At 49.7% G+C, this 18,394-nt stretch overlaps 1 protein-coding gene across 15 annotated transcripts in view; it reads left to right on the top strand.

Annotated features, from left to right (window-relative positions):
* Window positions 1-18,394, top strand: part of LOC138557994 (zinc finger protein 84-like) — a 343,267-nt gene that overhangs the window by 309,851 nt on the left and 15,022 nt on the right. Inside the window, exons 1-3 of one of the 15 annotated variants that reach the window (XM_069642654.1) lie at window positions 161-190; window positions 5,262-5,322; window positions 10,949-11,076. The exons of 1 other annotated variant lie outside the window; for it this stretch is intronic. The gene's annotated coding sequence lies outside the window, so the exon portion shown is untranslated. Of the gene's footprint in view, window positions 1-157; window positions 191-248; window positions 476-5,261; window positions 5,323-10,948; window positions 11,077-18,394 lie in introns of those variants that run through there. 13 more of the 15 variants (XM_069642652.1, XM_069642650.1, XM_069642651.1 and 10 more) reach the window with 13 other exon arrangements.

Consider the following 18,394-nt stretch of genomic DNA (forward strand, 5'->3'; position numbering starts at 1 on the left):
TAGTTCCCATCCGAGAAACGGACCATAGCAACGGCCCGCTCACTATTCTCCACGTGACTTAATACGGTGGTGGCTGGTTCCCATTAGAGAAACGGACCTTAGCAATGGCCCGCCTGCTCTTCTTCACGTGACCCTTGCGTCGTCGTTGTGCTTTTCCAGGACCAAAGAAGGAAGCGCTTCCGGGGCAGAGGTTGGATCCACTTAGGGACGTGGTGCCGAATTCATGTTGCAGGCGGCGGGGGCGGCGCGCGCGTTCGCACGTCATCATACAGGCGCAGGGAGAGGAGCCGCGTGCAGGCAGCGGGGGCGGCGCGCGCGTTTGCACGTCATCAGGTGCGGGGAGGGGAGCCGCGCGGAGCAGGCGGCGGATGCTGACATGATGCATTGCCGGGGGCGGAACTAGCTACTGAGACTCTCAGCACCCGGAGCGGCTCCTGCGGCGGTGCAGATCTGGAGGAAGTAGGTAGGGGCGCAGGTGCGACGCGTTGAGGGGGCTACGGGAGTGGCGGCCGTTCTTGCACAGGCGCCATGTGTTGTTGCTGGCGGGGGCTGTGTGTCCGTTGCTGGGGCCGATATGAGTGGGCAGGGGTATACTCCGGAGGGGGTAGGGGTGCAAGATGGGGTAAGGCCTGCTCCTGGGAGGGCGGAAGCAAGCGGGCCCTGGGGTCTGCAGGGGTTCCTACTGGTGGGGGTGCAAGATGGCCTAAGGCCTGCTCCTGGAAGGGTGATGCAAGGGGACCCTGGGCTCTGCAGGGGTTGCTGCGCCTAGGAGGGGTGATACATTGGGAGGCCAGGGTACCCTGGGGTCAGCAGGGGTTCCTACTGGTGGGGGTGCAAGATGGCCTAAGGCCTGCTCCTGGGAGGGTGATGCAAGGGGACCCTGGGCTCTGCAGGGGTTGCTGCGCCTAGGAGGGGTGATACATTGGGAGGCCATGGTACCCTGGGGTCTGCAGGGGTTCCTGCTGGTGGGGGTGCAAGATGGCCTAAGGCCTGCACCTGGGAGGGTGATGCATTGGGAGGCCAGGGTACCCTGGGCTCTGCAGGGGTTACTGCTCCTGGGAGGGGGATGCATTGGGAGGCCAGGGTACCCTGGGGTTTGCAGGGGTTCCTGCTGGTGGGGGTGCAAGATGGCCTAAGGCCTGCTCCTGGGAGGGTGATGCAAGGGGACCCTGGGCTCTGCAGGGGTTGCTGCGCCTAGGAGGGGTGATACATTGGGAGGCCAGGGTACCCTGGGGTCAGCAGGGGTTCCTACTGGTGGGGGTGCAAGATGGCCTATGGCCTGCTCCTGGGAGGGTGATGCAAGGGGACCCTGGGCTCTGCAGGGGTTGCTGCGCCTAGGAGGGGTGATACATTGGGAGGCCATGGTACCCTGGGGTCTGCAGGGGTTCCTGCTGGTGGGGGTGCAAGAAGGCCTAAGGCCTGCACCTGGGAGGGTGATGCATTGGGAGGCCAGGGTACCCTGGGCTCTGCAGGGGTTACTGCTCCTGGGAGGGGGATGCATTGGGAGGCCAGGGTACCCTGGGGTTTGCAGGGGTTCCTGCTGGTGGGGGTGCAAGATGGCCTAAGGCCTGCTCCTGGGAGGGTGATGCAAGGGGACCCTGGGCTCTGCAGGGGTTGCTGCGCCTAGGAGGGGTGATACATTGGGAGGGCATGGTACCCTGGGGTCTGCAGGGGTTCCTGCTGGTGGGGGTGCAAGATGGCCTAAGGCCTGCACCTGGGAGGGTGATGCATTTGGAGGCCAGGGTACCCTGGGATCTGCAGGGGTTACTGCTCCTGGGAGGGGGATGCATTGGGAGGCCAGGGTACCCTGGGGTTTGCAGGGGTTCCTGCTGGTGGGGGTGCAAGATGGCCTAAGGCCTGCTCCTGGGAGGGTGATGCAAGGGGACCCTGGGCTCTGCGGGGGTTGCTGTGCCTAGGAGGGGTGATACATTGGGAGGCCAGGGTACCCTGGGCTCTGCAGGGGTTTCTGGCGGTGCAAGATGGTGTAAGGCCTGCGCCTGGGAGGGTGATGCATTGGGTAGTAAGGGTACCCTTGGGTCTGCAGGGGTTCCTGGTGGTGGGGGTGCAAGATGGCCTAAGGCCTGCATCTGGGAGGGTGATGCATTGGGAGGCAAGGGTACCCTGGGGTCTGCAGGGGTTCCTGGTGGTGGGGGTGCAAGATGGCCTAAGGCCTGCATCTGGGAGGGTGATGCATTGGGAGGCCAGGGTACCCTGGGCTCTGCAGGGGTTGCTACGCCTGGGAGGGGTGATGCATTGGGAGGCCAGGGGTAAGCTGGGGTCTGCAGGGTTTCTTGGGGGTGGGGGTGCAAGATGGCCTAAGGCCTGCATCTGGGAGGGTGATGCATTGGGAGGCAAGGGTACCCTTGGGTCTGCAGGGGTTCCTGGTGGTGGGGGTGCAAGATGGCCTAAGGCCTGCATCTGGGAGGGTGATGCATTGGGAGGCCAGGGTACCCTGGGATCTGCAGGGGTTGCTACGCCTGGGAGGGGTGATGCATTTGGAGGCCAGGGTACCCTGGGATCTGCAGGGGTTCCTGGTGGTGGGGGTGCAAGATGGCATAAGGCCTGCGTCTGGAAGGGTGATGCATTGGGCGGCCAGGGTACCCTGGGCTCTGCAGGGGTTGCTGCGCCTGGTAGGGGTGATGCATTGGAAGGCCAGGGTACCCTGGACTCTGCAGGGGTTCCTGGGGTGGGGGTGCAAGATGGTCTAAGGCCTTCTCCTGGGAGAGCGGAGGCAAGGGTACCCTGGGCTCTGCAGGGGTTCCTGGGGGTGCAAGATGGCGTAAGGCCTGCTCCTGGGAGGGTGATGCATTGGGAGGCAAGGGGACCCTGGGGGCGGGGGTGCAAGATGGCGTAAGGCCTGCGCCTGGGAGGGTAATGCAGTGGGAGGCAAGGGTACCCGCGGGTCTGCAGGGGTGATGCATTGGGAGACAAGGGTACCCTGAGGTCTGCAGGGGTGATGCATTGTGAGGCAAGGGTACACTGGGGTCTGCAGGAGCTGCTGTGCCTGGGAGGGTGATGCATTGGGAGGCAAGGGTACCCAGGGGGCTGCTGTGCCTGGGAGGGGTGACACATTGGGTAGTAAGGGTACCCTGGGGTCTGCAGAGGTGATGCATTGTGAGGCAAGGGTACACTGGGGTCTGCAGGAGCTGCTGTGCCTGGGAGGGTGATGCATTGGGAGGCAAGGGTACCCTGGGGGCTGCTGTGCCTGTGAGGGTTGACACATTGGGTAGTAAGGGTGCCCTTGAGTTTTCAGGGGTTGGTGGTGGTGTATCTGACAAGGGGTCCCTTAGGACTGGAGGGGGGAGCCCAAGTGGGAAGAAAAGTGGCAAGGGTGATGGTGGGAAAGGAAAATGTGCTGCGGGTGGTGGTTGCCAGTCTCTAGTGAGGGTTTGGTGGGAGCTGGTGTTGATGGTGGGAGGAGAAAGGGGGGGTTGCATGAGGATGTCAGGGGGGTGCTGCTTTGTAGTAGACCCCCATCCTCCCCTGTGGATCGGAGGGTGGAGGGCAGTGTGTGGGTGGGTGTGAGGCTGCAGTTGAATCCATGGGGGCAGAGTTGGCCCTTTTGTGATGTCAGAGTGGGTCTGGAAAGGGATTGGTGCTGTGCAGTCTGTCCAGGTCATCAGTGGGGGGCGTTTGTTGGTTAAGGGTGTGGGTGAGCTGACCAGGAACAAGGCATTGGATTTGGGAAGTCTTGGGAGACATCCTGTTTCTGTGTTGGAACAGGGTGGTGCAGTGTGTAAGGGAGTGATTTATGGTGTACCTCCTTTGTGTGCATGACAGGGACATGGAGTTTGTTGCAGGAGTTGGGGGTTTTGGAGGTGTGACGGTTGGGCAGGAAAGATCCTGATGTGGGTATCATTTCTACGACTGTGGCTATTCGGTTGAGGGGGAGTGAGGTGCCGGAGCATGTGTTTTTGGGGTTTCAGCGGTTTCGGGTGAAGCCTTCTGTCCCCGCCCCACCTTAGGTGCTATAAGTGTCAGGAGTATGGTCCCGTGGTGCGATCTTGTTGGACGGAGAGGTGTGGTAAGTGTGGTGGTCCCCATGATATTAAGGATTGTGTCTCTGTATGTACACCAAAGTGTTGCAATTGTGGTAGGGATCATGTTGCTTATTATAGGGTGTGTGTTGCACAGGTGGAGGCCTGTAAGGTTGTGAGCACTAAGGTGAGTCATAACATCAGCTGTAGCAGTTCAGAAGATGTGGGCGGAGCAGGTGGTTGTGGTGTGCAGTGGTGAAGCGACTGGAGGTGGGGGAGGTTCAGTCTTTGGCGGTTGAGGGGGTGTCACTATCAGAATGGCGGATTTGTTGTGTTTTATTATCGTAACAATTAATGATGGCTGAGTGTCAGTCGATCGGACGGGTTATAAGCGGTGGTGAAGGCAGCGAAGATACGTTTAAGGATGTACATAGGATGATGAGTGGTGGTGTTTTTGTTCTCCCTTGTCGCGCTCTGGAACACTTGTGTATGTGTAAATAAATATTGTGTAAATAAAATATCAATATAAAAGTGGACCATAGTTGCAAAATGCAAGTAATTCCTTTTGCGGCAGGCTGTTTGAATAGTACGCAATTCGGTGGGGGGGAGGGGTTGTTGATCAAATGTAATGCAAATTGGGTGCAATTTAAGGAATATTTATTCAGCAACAATGTTAAAAACTACCAGTTGCACAGTGAAGCAACTCATCAAAGTGGCGCGCTTGGACTGAAAAAACTCCCACACTAGCATTTTGCGTTTTTGCAAAGTTCTTGACTCGCTATGTTATAAAACCGGTTTCATTTGTATAGCAGTGATATTGGGTAGGAGTTACTTATCTGTGGGGTGTAGTTTGGGAGTGGCGCGCATGCAGAGCGCAGGGGGCGCATAGTAGTGTTTCGCCCTGGGCACCAACTGGACTAGTACATGTCCTGGGTGGATGGGCTCCTTTTAATCTCCCTGGGACCTCAAATGCTACGTTTTTAAATGTGAAATATGTCTTATGGAATCTTTGGGGAATCATTTGCTGTGGGTGAGAGACCAGCGACTATTCACTCCTCTTTTAGTGAGAAAGTGATCATCTGTTTTGGCCAAGTGTTATTTACGTTGTCTCTGCTTGTTCTTCATAAACCTCCAGTTAATCCTGTCTTCTGTGTTTGTGATGGACGGTGCATTCCTGGGCGGGGAGAGAACAGAAACTCCTCATTGGATGTTTCGATTATATATCGTTATAGGATGTCTTTCGTTTGTAGTCTTTAATAACGTAATAATGTCTTCCATTTCTAGATCTAAACACAATATTGCGTTATCCTACTCTGCAAAACGTAAGACGCACAGGCACCAAAAGGTAAATAGCTGCTGTAGTTTTTATCTGCACAGGTTGTCCTATGCTTCTGAGATAGCCGGTCTCCCACCCTGCGTTCCTGTACCCTTCATGTCTCCTTCTCTCCTGTCTTGTCTCCATTCCTGCCTCTTCCTGAAACTGGTGTCCAGATCCAAGTTGAGCATCCAGGTCTGTGGCTCAGTGGACTAGTGCATTCTCTGGTAGGATCTATGGTTGTGTGATCTCATAGTCACTAGTTTGAATCCTGCAGGTCCACCCAGCCCTTCATCCATCCAAGATTGACAGAATGAGCCTCTGAGTTTTGTAACAATGAAAATCTGTTACCTTCTGTCTAGGACACCAAAATACATTAGTGTGTGTGGGGGAGCTGGGTACACTCTACAAATACACATAGTATGTTATGTTAATCCTTTCCTCTGTGCCGTCCTATTAAACTCAATTGGTAATTCGCTATTGGACCTGTATGGTGGATCTCAGCACCTTTCTATAGGGGGTGGAGGAGTGGAATTATAAAAGTGAGTTAAATAAGCACATTGGTAGCTACACCTAGTGTTGGTTGTCCTCTTTGTTGATCACCTGGGGAGCAAAGGATTGATGGTAAAGCCTTAATCGAGAGGGGCTGAATGAAGCAGACCACCAGATCGGCACTTTGGTGGGTGTTTTTTTTGTTTCTAGGAATGAATGAGTGAGCGTTCTGGAGGGGAATTGAGGGCATGCGGTAGAGTCAATGGAAAGGATGGTATGAAGTGCAGAAGTATCACAGACACACACACTCCCCTTGCCTGCCCACCCGCTAGAGCAGTCACAACATGAGGTGATTGAAACGGTCGCCCTCGTGATTGTTAAGGAAGGTGAGTCAAGGACAGTGACATGCCCACTTGCACACGTTCGTGAACGGTTAGCAAGTCGGGTGACCCGAGTATTGCAGGCTCCTCAAATCATCTGCATCCCTTATTTATTCACTTATTGTCGCCAGTTGTGGGATAAAATGACCAACTGGCATTGTTAGGTTTTGGGATCCCCTATTGGCTAGCAGCCCGTGTGCATTCCTGATGACCCACTTTGAAGTACTCTCCCACAAATTAATCTGGGAGGAAAGCTCCAAGATGTGGCTCCATCAACTGGACCTAGGACTTCATCAAGTCCTCGCAGCTCACACCCTGCAGATACTGTTCCAAACAGTAGCACGATTCAGTCATGACACGTGCATAGCTCTGCATGACGTGCTATGTGAGGGATCTAACATCCTGATATTGCACCATCATGGCAGGAGGGGTGCGGGATGGACCTCATCCGTAAGGCCTCAATCACAGATGTGACAAAGCCTTTATGTGAAATATAGCATTAAGAGTCGTGGTTTTAGGCCAGAGTAACCTGACGTATGTGTTATATGGTACCACCTGCGGGGGTTTTCAGAAATAATCTCTCTTGCTCATACCCACACTCGCCTCACTGTAAAATCTTGATGTAGTAAATTACATGAAAGTGGGCAGCGTAAACCGTAATAATGAAAAAAAATCAGGGTGGGAGATCAAAACAGCAAGATTTTGTATTAATTTATTTAATCTCAAAAAAATAGCATACTGATAAATATTTACTTTTTTTCACAAAAAGACAGCGAACAGACAGGTTTTGCACTTTATCAATGGGGGGTACTTCTGAGTACCAACCTCTTCAATATTGAGGTTATTTTCCTCGTATTAGTGCACATTCTCTAGCGAACAAATGGACATTTCAATACAAACATGAGTAGGTGCTGCCCAGGACTACTAGTGGGCCATGGGGTTTGAAAAACATAACACACAACAATATGTACAAACAGAAAAATGAGACAAGGCGTGTCACAGATCGACACTGTAGTGTTTCGGCCAACTGTATCGGTTGATTCAGGATACGGGTGAAGGGTGACTCTGTCCGTATGGTATCTGTCAGAGTATAATAAAGATGTGAAAAGGCTGTTATGATCTCTGTGATGTGTAATTTATACTTTTTAATACTTGTTAGTGGCTGGTTGGTGCCGAACAAATACACTAGATCGTGTATTCATGTAGAGCTCACCGTCAAGCAAAGGTGCAGCGGTAGAGCTTCTACAAATGGTCCCTCAGTGTTTCATGGTGGAGACTGGTGTAGCAGTGTACTGAATACACTGCTTTAGAGAAACAAGAGTGTAAGAATCACTCTGGAAATCCTGGGCACAATAAGTTGGCCAGGATGTGGCAGTGCCTGTGAGTGGCAAGCAGAATCCCCAGGTCTGAGAGAGAAAGGATTGAAAAATAACATGTACTCCGTCAATTTAAAATAAATGAAACATGTCAAAACAAGGGTGATGCTGAGTGTTGGAGCATGCGTGATGACAGGGAAATACAATGTGCCGGGAGGCATGCCTCAAGTAATAAACTGCGTGTAGTTATCACATAGGATTGGGTGACCCATCAGGCGGTGGGATTGGGGCACAGTACCGGGTTATTTGTGCGCAGCGGATATGGGCAGTGCATGCGTTCATGTCTGTGCCCGTGATGTAGTGGGGACGTGGACGTTAAAAACAACTTTTCAAGCATCTGAAACTCACTAGGTGATACCTACGAGATTGAACGTGCATGGCATTTGGAGGACATGCTCAATGGGGTGTATGCAGCAGATGGATCGTGCATAAATCCGTGTCCATACCCGTGGGGTAATAAGGGCGTGAAGAGACCTCTGTGATTAAACTTACTTGTAAGATCCATGAGCGTCTGACTCTCACTGCATATGCGGCAGTGTGTACTGAGAGTTGCCCTGGAGATAAGTCCCGATGCTGTATGGTATGCCCCGCCCCCAGGCCGACGCCGCCAATAGTGGTGGGCCAATGGGGACAGGGGTGTGCGCGTGACGTGGCGCACAGCTCAAGAGAAAGGGAAAGTGAGTCTGATTGGCTAAAAGGTACATGCAGCTTGGCCAATAATCAATGGACTCAAGATGGGGATTGTCCCGACTTAATTATGTTGGAAAAATGTGGTCGCATGGATACGAGCAAGGTGCACAAAAAACGGCGCCTAATGCCTGAAGCATGATGGGAATTGTAGTCTTGCACGAGCGAGCAAGCATCCATGTCAGGATTTGTGCAAAAAGTCTGTTATTAGAGCCGCTGGGAGGCAGCAGATGAATGCCCAGACGTGAGCTCTGTTTCTATGTGAGTCTATGTGTATAACTCTCGGTACTGGAAAAGGTGGCATGATTTGCAAGATACAATAAATGACTGGTAAGAACAGTTCGATGATGTACTGAATGCAACTGCGGAAAATATATCTATTATGTTGCACAACTGAGTTAAAAATGTAACAGCAATGATCATATCCATGTGCATAACATCCAACGGAATTAAACCCAAGCAACATTTGATCCATGAGAAGTAATGACGTAGTCTAAGTCGAATGTGTAAGGCACCAGATGCATTTTACAGAGAGAACTTTTTCAGACATTGTGTTGGATGCTATTGTTTGTGGAATACAATATAGTACTGTTTCATAATTTCATGCAGGTGCAATGGGTGGCTGGTTTTGACAATTCGATTAAGTACTAGATACAAGTTTCATCAAAGGGGTGTGTCTGTACACAACTAAATTAATTGTGTGGTATCAATGATAAAATCCATGTGCAATAAATCCAACAAAATAAGACCCACGCAGCATTTGTTCTGTGAAACGTAATTACGTGGTCTGTCACAGATCTCGAGCACCAGATGCATTTTTACAAACAAAAACAATACTGTCGCATAATTTCATACAGGTATATACATGGCATGGTACTGATTTGTGTACATCAAAGAAAGATGTGTTCCAGGTTTTCAGTAGAATAGACTATGGGTTACAAAGGCGAGATATGTTTGGGCAAGGTCATGACCTATGACTGAAGCTACAAAAGTCTATGCTGCTGTGTACTTGCTAATATAAAATGATGGTGGGGCGTTGGTAAAGGTGAGAAATGCCCGTGTGGTATGGTACCTGGCAAACAATCTCATGTGCCAGGTGTGGTGGGTTAATTCCAAAAGTGCTTCCATTCGACTGTGATATTCAGTCCATTTTTCGCACTGTCTAATCTATGTACCCATTTTTGTTCCAATTTTGTTAGGGATAGATTGATATCTCCACCTCGTTTTTGTGGGGTCAGTTGCTGTACAATTGCCCATGTAAATTGCTCATTGGTGTGTCCTTTCTTGGTGAAGGGTTTCACAAGTGGTTTATCAGCCACCGTATTTTTGATGCATGATCTGTGTTCATTAATCCGTTGTTTGATGGGCCTGATTGTTTTGCCGATGTAGATTAGGTCACACGGACAACTGATGACCTAGATGACGAATTTGCTTTCGCAGTTGGTGTGATTTGTTTAGAGTCCAGTGAAAATCCTTATAGGTGAATGTTTTGCTGGATTTTGTGTATCTACAGGCCACACATCGACCGCAGCTGAAGTGTCCAACCACAGGTGGTTAATCCCATAATGGTTGCATTTCTTTTTCCGGTTTGAAGGTGTGTATCCGTGTGCCTCGTAGGTTTTTGTTCTTTTTGAACGCAAATTTTTTTTTTTTTTTGCCAGGGTCCCCTAATTTTTGATGAGATACCAATGTTTATTGATGGAGGCTTTGGTGAGATTACTGATGGGATTGAAGGTGGTGACACAGACTGTCCTGTCGATGGGATTCTTATCATTGGGGGTAACACAGATGGTGCGGTCTGTGTTTGCTGTTCTCATTTTAGCCATTCTTATCGATTTTTCTTGGGTACCCTCTCTCTGTGAGACGTATTTGTAGCTGTTTGGCATGGTACTCAAATCTCTCTTTTTCGGTGCAGTTTCTGCGTATGCAAAGGAATTGGCCGTACGACAAGTTGTATTTAAGTCCTTCTGGATGGTAGCTTGTAAAATGCAGGAGGCTGTTCCTGTCTGTAGTTTTCCTGAAAAGTTCGGTCTTGAGGTTGTTTCCAGAGCGATATGTGTGTAGGTCCAAGAAATTGATTGTCTGAAAGTCCCATTCCAGGGTACATTTTTATATGTTGGTTCCGTAGATTGAGCCATTGATGGAAGGCTACAAGTTGTTCCTCGCTGCCTTGCCAGATGAGGAGGGCATCATCTATACCATACAGCATCGGGGCTTATCTCCAGGGCAACTCTCAGTACACACTGCCGCATACGCAAAATATATGCTGAAGTAGTATTGAGCCGCCTGGATTAGTGATAACCGTCAGGTTTCTGCAGTACCCTAAGCACTGTGGATCAAAGCTTGAGGTTACGCTTAATATGTGACAAGTATGCTGTATGAAGGAACATCAATGTGTATTCCATCTTTGTAGTCCTTCGTACAGCTTTTCATACTGTGCCAAGGAGCAGCCTGGGGAAGTTTTACGTAGTTTAGACAGCCCATCGCATTTGCTTGCGGCCTTTCAGATACTTTATTCAGGTAACGCGGCTATGGTGTGCTGGGGCACTGATGGGAGCACACCGCAACCCTCTTGCATTGAGAAGGGAGTCCGCCAGGGTTGTGTGCTGGGTCACAAGCTCTTGTGCATTTTCATCAATGGGATTATTGCTTATTTGGTGTCTGCATGTAATGATGCCCCAAAACTGACTGCTGATAACAGTCCTTCTCTCTCTTAAACAGATAGGCGCCAAGAAACAATTTGAGCTATTCAGGGATTTCCGTGGGGGAAATGGCCTAGCCATCAATGCCGCACAAACTAGGAGCATGGTCTTCAGTGTTGGGGAAAAGAAGAAACCGAGACCCCTAAGGTTAGTACTGGGAGAGTGTTGCATAGATCGGGTTGACCACTATGATTATCTCGGCTTGAAGGTGGCGTTGTCCTGCTGTTGGGATCTGCACATGGCCACGGCGAGGGGCTCATTGCCTACATACAGTGGGGTCCTCCAGAGCTTCTCGAGCAACTTTGGCAATGTTGCTGTCCTACAAAGCCAAAGCAAGGCAGGCGCGATCTATGGAGCGGAGCAGTGGTGGCAGACAAACTGTTCACTACTAACTACAATTGAAAATAAATATCTGACGAACATGCTGGGTTTCCATTTGGCTACCCTGAATATACCGGTTTGGTTTGAAACAGGGATCCAAAGTCTACATGCCGACAGCGGCCAATTTATTACTGAGTTTGCTTGTGGTCAAATGAACTGTTAGTTAAGTATAGGGAGGCCGTGAAAGATGTTTTGATGCAGGCTGGGGTTGCGGCTCTGCCGTGGGTCGTACATATTAAGGTAGAAATGAGAGTACCGGGCTTGAGTGAGCTTTGGTGCTTTCCCTCAGCTATGACTGGTGCAGTCCAGAGAGGTGAAATCAGCGATGTGGAGGAATTTTGAATGCAACTTAGTTGCTGAAGCCGAAGGTTCAACTGCTTTGCTGCGCTACTGTAATATGAAGCAGAAAATGGGTTATGCGGGCCTTTCTGTGCTACTGTAATATGAAGCACAATATGGGTTATGCAGGCCTTTCTGCGCTACTGTAATATGAAGCAGAATATGGGTTATGCAGGCCTTGCTGCGCTACTGTAATATGGAGCACAATATGGGTTATGCAGGCCTTGCTGCGCTACTGTAATATGGAGCAGAATATGGGTTATGCAGGCCTTGCTCCGATACTGTAATATGAAGAAGCACAATATGGGTTATGAAGTGTATTTGGGTTTTGTAAACGCCAAATATGAAAGATCATTGTATGCTACATTTCTAATGGGGCCTCAACCAATCCAATCGCTAGCCTCTAATAAGTGGGACCATTCTGTGTGTTTGCATTTGTGATTTCTGCTCTGATTCTAGCGATGTGCCTGTAGTTTTCTCAACATGTAAATATCTTGTGTGGGCGTTGAGACTGAGAAGGAAAAGACCATGTTGATTATATCTGGGGACAATTTACTGTACTAATGATCACCATTGCCAGAGGTGTTTTCCTCTGTGTGTTTTTGATCTGCACTATTGGCGGTTTCATGCCTTGGTATGAATGGGTATGCATACATCTAAAGAGTACTTCTTGAATTTTTGACATGATTCACTACATTTTATATTCACTATATGTCCGCCATCAAACACTCCACTGACATTTGCCTCCTTCTTGAAGACATTGACCTCGACATTCTTGTACTTACTGAAACATGGTTCAATGCCAGCTTGGTCACTGCTTTTGACTCTTCTCCCTGATGGCTACGAGATCATTTCCAAGCCATGACGTACCCGTGCTGGCGGTGGGGTTGCCCCTTTCCCTGAGTGGGTTCCTTCCTCCCTCCTACCCACTCAGCTCTACTCTTCCTTTGAAAGCTTGGTTTGCAAGTCATCTTTCCCCCCTCCTCTCTGACCATTTCCACGGTCTACGGGCCTCCTGGTGCTACCACCCTGTGCCTCCTCTGAATGGGCTGATTTCTGCTCCTCTCTCCTCTAAGCTCCATTCTTCAGCAACTTCAACATCCACTTGTACTCTGCTTTCACAGTGTCCACTCTCTTCCTTGACCTCTTCACCTCGCTCTCCCTCTTTATTTTCCCTTCGGGTCCAAACCACACAGCAGGACACTCATCCACTCTGATCTTTCCCGCACCACTGATCGCACCTCTTTCCTTGTCAGACCACTCTCTCCTCCCTTCTTACCTGGGTCCCCTCGGCCCTTTAACCGCACCTCCTCCAGCCCTGCCAATATCATTCACAAACATCTATCCGTTTAAACAAGTGTCAGGTGCTGTCTTCACATCCAACTTCATCCCCCTCTGCCCCCACCCAGACTCTACCTCTGACTCTGCTCTCAGCATCCTCCATCTGGCCATTACTAACACTCTGGACATTCTTGCCCCAGTCATGAGGATCCGCCTGAAACCTGCTTCCCAAGCGCAATACCTGGTATGACTCCGAACTTGCAGCCCTGAAACGTAAGTGCAGAGCTGCGGAACTGAAGTGGCAAACTTCGGGTTCACCCTCTGACAAACTGTCTTGTCGCCTGCTCCAAAGACGATAAAGACTACCTGTGCCAAGAAAAGGACCCACATCCAGGCATGGGTATCTGGTGCATCCAACAACACGGCTGAACTCTTTAAAATCTGCAGGGAACTAGCCAAGCCTTCTGCAGTCTCCTCCTTCTCTCTTTCGTCCCAAGGACCTCTGCAATGCACTGGTCACACACTTCACCACTAAAACTCTGGACATCCTGAGCACCCTTGCTACCCTCTCCTCCAGCCTCTCTCACTCTTGCTACTGGTAATTTCCCCTCCTCCCTTGTGCACCCCCTCCTGAAAACAAACTTCAGCAGATCCCTACCTGTCCAGCCAACTACCACCCATTTCTGTCACCCCTTGCTTGGGAAACTCCTTGAGAAGCTGGCCTTCCCCTAACTTACCTCACATACACAACTTGTTGGCGGTCTCCACAACCATCAATCTGGATTCCGAGCATCCAGAAACTGCTCTTCTTAACACCTGTGAAGAGCTGCTCCCATCTCTGGACACTCTCTCCTCTGCCTTTGACACAGTCGACCACTCCATCCTCATAAAACTGCTCCATGAAACCCTTCATATCTTGGAGCAGGCACTGGACAGGCTGACCTCCTTCCTAACTGATTGTTCGTCCAAGTTAATCTGGGCACCTTCTCTTCACCTATCTCCACCTGTGGTGTCCCCCAGGGCTCCAGTCTCTCCCCCCCCCCCCCTGGCTTTTTTTTAGCATTTAACTTTCTCAGCTGGCACTCCGCATTGCCTACTTCTCCCCCAGATTCCAGTATTACACCGATGGCGCACAATTCTTTTTCCAACTTCCTGCTGACCCTCTTGCAGACTGCCTATCTGCCACCCAGTCCTGGTGCACTTCCAACAATCTCTGCCTCAATGACAGCAAGACTGGCCATCCTTTATGGGCTCTCCCCCTTCTTCATCTGAAGCCGCAAACCTTGGAGTTCTCTTTCCTTCCTCCCGCACATTCAGGACATTGCGAAGAAGTTCAACTTTCAACTCGTCCTTCTCAAAGGAATTCTCCCATTTCTCACTTTCCCACAAAAGCTCAATGTTACCAAAGCTCTGGTTCTCTCTAGGCTAGACTACTGCAACAGCCTTTTCTTGAATCTACCCTCATCATCTCTATGACCCCTGCAGCTAATCCAGAATAGGGCAGCAAGGTTTATCCTTGGCCTCAAGCCCAGGGGCCGCATCGCTCCTTCCCTAAAAACTTCACTGGCTAGGAGTTGCTGCAAAGATCAAGTCCAAATCCCTCTGTATCATCCAATACGGATGTCTGGGGCCACGCTATCTACAACTTGCTCTTACTAAATACTCACCCTCTAGACCTCTACATTCCTCTGGTACTAACTATCTGCGTGTCACGCGTTTCGCTAAACGGAGGGCCGGAGGCAAATCTCTTTCCTCAGTTGGCTCCCTCTTATTTAATAGCCCCCCCCCTTCTTCTTGAGCCGGATCTCCTCAAATTCCGGAAGCTCCTCAAGACTTTCCTTTTCACCTCGTCCATCCCTTCTTCCCTCCTCTGCTAATCTCAGTCGCTGTGATTGGTGTTCGGGGCCCTGGCCTTCCACACCCATTCGCCTCCGCCAATGCCTGCATGCTGCACTTGCCTTGACACTTACCGGCCTTCGCCACTGTAGGCTTGCACTTTTACACCTGCTGCTCATTCACAAGAACTTCAGCATTTACCCCCCCCCCCCCCCCCCACTCTACCCCTCTCCTCTCTGCACTTGCACGCTCTGAATGCTCACAAGGCTTAGTAGGTTTGTCTTTATCTTCCAGTGTATTGTTTTCTATCCCATGTTACCTCCCTGGTGCCGTGTGGGCGGTTAGAAACACAATTTACTTGTAGTACAAGCACCTAACAAATGCACAATGAATACAAAATAAACCAATGCTGTGCAATAGGGTTTAATATTTATGAATGTTGAAATGCATTGTATTTTTATTATATTCTTTTTACAATGTGTATTGTATGTATGTGCTTTTATGACATTGTATGTCAAAATAAAGCTTTTATGGTGCTGATTTAATCAATCTCCTATACCTGCTTTTATTCAACCTGATCGACTTGATCTCTGTGTACTTTATAGGAGTATTGCGCTTAAGTACTTTATAGGAGTATTGCGCTTAATGCCCCGATTGGCCTTTCCCATCTCCCTCTTTGCGTCTCTGACTTCCTTATGTAAGTAGTACTGAGTAGTGACTTTGGATGATATTATAAAGCTACCCTTTTGTATTGCTGCCACTGTTTCTCTTAACCGATCTTCCGTCACGTCCACCGATAGGCTGCCAAACTGATCCCCAGTCAGTGGTGCTAAGATTGCTGACAAGATTGTGTACTTTCTGCAAGTTTCTGTGCGACCAGCTAATCCTATTTCCACCACTATGTATGTCGAGGCCACTGTTAGGAGTGATTTTCTATACTCTGGCCTGGTTGATGGATGTATAGAATGCCAACCTATATTGTGACAGACAACTCTGGGGATCTGTAGCCAAACCAGTTCAGGTAGCACATGCTAAGTTATTCCAAGGTGGTGAGCTTGTAAACGGTCCACAAGGAGTTCACACAATGGGAATCACAAATACACTTAGGCAGGATGTATAAAAATACAATTATTTATTGGCCAAAACACGCTATAGAAAAATGACTACTAGCAAAATAGATGCATATATACATTGACTTATCAGAGGGCATAATATGCATAACCCCTGCAAAGGAAAGGAAAGGTAAGGTTATATTTATGCACTCAAGGTCCACAGAGAATGTTCCTTAACTAAAAATGTCCAGCCCTAAATTGTCTGGGGTCTTTTGCCCAATAGTTCAGGTCAAGTTCCACAGCATCTTTGAGGCAGGAGAAAATGCAGATAGGGTCTCTGGGGTCCAGTGAAGGTTTCTAATTGTCAGAGTACAAGTTAAACTAGCTAACAGAAGTAGCCCCAACTTTCAGAAGTCTTGCGCAAGCAATGGCAACGCCAATAGTGTTAGAAAAAAGGTTTATTATTAGTTCATAGTCTTATAAAGGGAGTATAGGGGTAGGTAAGAAGCTCTGTAACTTACCCTCGTACTCCCGATTCTTCCCCAGACTTGGCAGGACAAAGGAAGAGGGCCTGAGGTTGCTTTTCCCACCGAAGTCGCAGTCCTCGATTTGCAGGGGTTGCAGGTTCTAGCTGATCTCTGGTTGGTGTCTTTCACTGTTGCAAGGACTCTTGAATGAAGAATGTATTTAAACACAATGTGGGACCCCTCTCAGGACTGGTCTCGAGTCAGGTAAGTGATTTCGGGCGGTGGTCAGCACAGCGACACAAATGGACTCCCCTTGATGCTAGGACGCCAAGATTACGCAAAGGCGGGTCTTGTAGGGCCAGCTGATGAACCCCAAAGTTCCAAGTCGAAACACAGAACAGTGACAGCGGGAGCACAGTAGCCCAAACTCTGAGCTGGTCAGCTACATGATGGTTCAGGGGCACCTCCGGAGACTTTTCTCTGCAGGGCACTAAACAGACATCATGAATGAATGTTCCCTCCACTCCCAGGGTCGCAGCTCCTTCGCAGGACTGCTGAAGATCTTCAGCATGACAGCGCTCCTCCGGGACAGCAGCATAAGTTGGTAGACAGGCCTCCTTCCGACGGGTCTCCGGTTTCTTCGCAGGTCTCAGTTGGATAGAAGTCTTGCCTCCTTCAGGTTTCTCCGGGATCTCTGTAGAGTTGATGCAGGAGTTTCATTCTTATCCTAAAAGCCAGGTAAGAGCAGCTGCCCTCACTAGCCAAAGACGGAAGTAGCCCACACACCCTTCCAGTGGTCCAATCAGGACCACTGGCTGCAACACTCATGCATATGACTCGGACACAGTGAAACCAGTTTGTGGATTGGGGCCATACAGTCATACAGTCCCAGCCCACGTCCTGCCAGCAAACCAGTAGCCCGCCAAAAGCTTCTGCTTCCCGGGCACTGGAAGTGCTTAGGATTTCCCTGGCCTCACAGACCAGGAAGAAGGCTAAAGAACTAGATGGCCAAAGGACAAGCGAAAAACCATGTGGCACGGCCATGTTTGTACACAGCCACAGTTAGTAGCCAAACGTGGTAAGGCTAAAACGAAAAGTCCAACAAAGTGGGGGAAAAGTCACTGCTGCCACCATTCCTTTTAGCACACCTAGAGTAACCAAAAATCCTCTGAGTGTTAGTTTAGGGCAAAACCAAAAAGTGTACCCCATTGCACTGCAGTGTAATCTGAATTGTACAAAAGTTAACCACAAGTGATAAAGTAACCAAAAGTAGTAACACTGTAACACAACTATGGGAAACAATGGGCCTCATTACGAGGAAGGAGGTAACCACGCCGCTTTTTGCGGCATCGTCTACCTCCATTCCGGGTACCGGGTCCAGGTTCCCTGAATGGGGAAGTACTGGGCCATTCCACCCTTGGAGGGCCTGGTATTTCCCCAGTCAGGGAACTCGGACCTGGTACATCCCCCCCCCCATTCCCATTTGAGCCCCCAAAGGGCTCAATGGGAATGGGGATCATGCTAACAACGGGGCCGTTAATGACAGGCCCATTGTTAGCATGCTGAGCGGCGTCCTTAGCGGGTTTCGTGAGCAGTCCTCCTAATAGGGCGGTAAGGGGTTAACGGCTCCGGCACCTACACCAGCGCCGCTAACCCCTTACCGCCCTCCTCCTAATGAGGCACAACGTTTTCCAGTACCAACAGCCTGAAGGGCAAAAAGAATATATAAAAGGGCATTGCCCAAACCAGTTGGGGGAACACACAGAGAATGGAAACGAGTCCCCCTAGGAGGAACAGGATAAAAGAGGAGGGAGTGTTAGACCGTCAATTCATAACTAGGAAAGCCTGATAAGGGGTCAAGATACCCCTCTTAGGCAGAAACCTGTGCAGTTCCCTTGGGGACCACTGCAAAAGATTTAAGACTACAGGTGGTTGGCAGTAAACCCAATTGGTAGCAGTCTGTACTACCCAGATTTACCTGGTAGCTGTGGCTGAGCAGCCAGACTTCTCTCAAGATGAGTTAGGCAGTATACAGAGCATACACAATAGGGCGAATGAACACAATAGTACAAGCAAACACTGACCAGAGCTTGGTGTAAAAGAGAGATA

Source organism: Ambystoma mexicanum, unplaced genomic scaffold (genome assembly GCF_040938575.1).
Source record: "Ambystoma mexicanum isolate Mex_15411 unplaced genomic scaffold, UKY_AmexF1_1 Mex_scaf31, whole genome shotgun sequence".
Taxonomy (NCBI): Eukaryota; Metazoa; Chordata; class Amphibia; order Caudata; family Ambystomatidae; genus Ambystoma; species Ambystoma mexicanum.